General features: G+C 35.4%; 1 pseudogene; it reads right to left on the bottom strand.

Moving 5' to 3' along the window:
- Positions 1 to 1334: 1334 nt before the first annotated feature.
- Positions 1335 to 1464, bottom strand: LOC116865998 (annotated as a pseudogene).
- Between the last annotated feature and the right edge of the window lie 348 nt (positions 1465 to 1812).

Raw genomic sequence — 1812 nt, 5'->3', positions numbered from 1 at the left:
TTTTTAAATAGACTTTATTTTTATAAGAGCAGTTTTTGACTCACAATAAAATTGAGGTAAAGGTACAGAGATTTTCCATGTATCTCTGCCCCCAACATGTGCATAACCTTTGCCATCTTCAACATCTCCCACCAGAGAGGTACACATGTTACAAATGATGAACCTACAATGACACATCCTTCTCACTCAAAGTCCATGGTTTACCTTGAGGTTCACTCTTGGATTGTATGTGTTATGAATTTGGACAAATGTATAATGACACATATCCATCATTATATTATTATAGTAATATATATAATATAAAATGTAATTTTATACAGTAAATTCTAGATATTAATTGCAAATATAAAATTATATTAATACCCATAAAATATGGAATATATTACAGTATAGTAATATGGTATCATCCAAAGTATTTTCACTGCCCCAAACCTCCTGTACTCCGCTTCCCCTTACCCTCCAACCCTGACAACCACTGATCTTTTCACAGTCTCCATAGTTTTGCCTTTTCCAGAATGTTATATAATCAGAATCATAGAGTATGTAGCATTTTCAGATTGCCTTCTTTCAGTTAGTAATATGCATTTCAATTTCTTTAATGACTTGTCAAATAGCTTTTTAACTCATTTCTTTTTAGTGCTAAATAATACTGTATTGTCTGGGTGTGCCATAGTTTATATATATATATATATATATATATATATATATATATATTTATATTTATATTTATTTATATATATATTTATATTTATTTATCCATTTATCTGCTGAAGGACATCATGGTTGCTTCCAAGTTTTGGCGATTATGCATAAAGATGTTTTAAACATCTATGTGCAGATGATTTTTATGTGGATTTGTTTTCACCTCTTTTGGATAAATGCTGAGGAGTGAGATTGCTGGTTGTATGATAAGAGTATGTTCAGTTTTATAAGAAATTGCCAAATTATCTTCCAAAGTGACTGTGCCATTTTGTGTTCTCGCCAGCAGTGAACAAGAGTTCTTATTGTTCTACATCCTCACCAGCATTTGCTGTTCTCAGCATTCTAGATTTTGGCCATTCCAACAGGTGTATAGTAGTATTTCTTTATTGTTTTAATTTACACATGTATGAGCTCTGATGCAAGCATCTTTTCATATGATTAATGCCACCTGTTAATCTTTTTTTGGTGAGGTATCAAGGTCAGGCATTTTTTTAAAAGAATTTATTTATTTATTTGACAGAAAGAGACACAGCAAGAGAGGGAACACAGCAGAAAGAGTGGGAAAGAGAGAAGCAGGCTTCCCGCAGAGCAGGGAGCCTGATGAAGGGCTTGATCCCAGGACTCTGGGATCACGACCTGAGCCGAAGGCAGATACTTAACAGCTGAGCCACTCAGGCGCCCCAAGGTCAGGCATTTTTCAATTAGCAATAATTGCACCTCAGATAAACCTTATTGGCTACGATACTGCTACTGCACAAAGCTAGGTCAGGCATTTTTAATTGGATTGTTTGTCTTCCTGTTTTTGACTTTTAAGTTCTTCACTTATTTTGGATAGTAGTCCTTTTTCAGATGTGTCTTTTTTAAAGACTTATTTATTTATTTTAGAGAGAACATGAGTGGGAGTGGCAGAGGGAGAGTTGGAGAAAGAGAGGGAAGAGCAGACTCCTTGCTGAGCAGGGAGCCCAATGTGGGGCTCAGTCTCACAACCCTGAGTTCATGACCTGAGCTATAATCAAGAGTCGGATGCTCAACCAACTGAGGCACCTAGACACCCCTCGATGTGTCTTTTGCAAACATTTTTTTTCCTAGTCTATGATTTGTCTTCTCATT

Source organism: Lontra canadensis, unplaced genomic scaffold (genome assembly GCF_010015895.1).
Source record: "Lontra canadensis isolate GAN:19392208 unplaced genomic scaffold, GSC_riverotter_1.0 scaffold8, whole genome shotgun sequence".
Classification (NCBI taxonomy): Eukaryota; Metazoa; Chordata; class Mammalia; order Carnivora; family Mustelidae; genus Lontra; species Lontra canadensis.
This window is presented reverse-complemented; position numbering and strand designations above follow the sequence as displayed.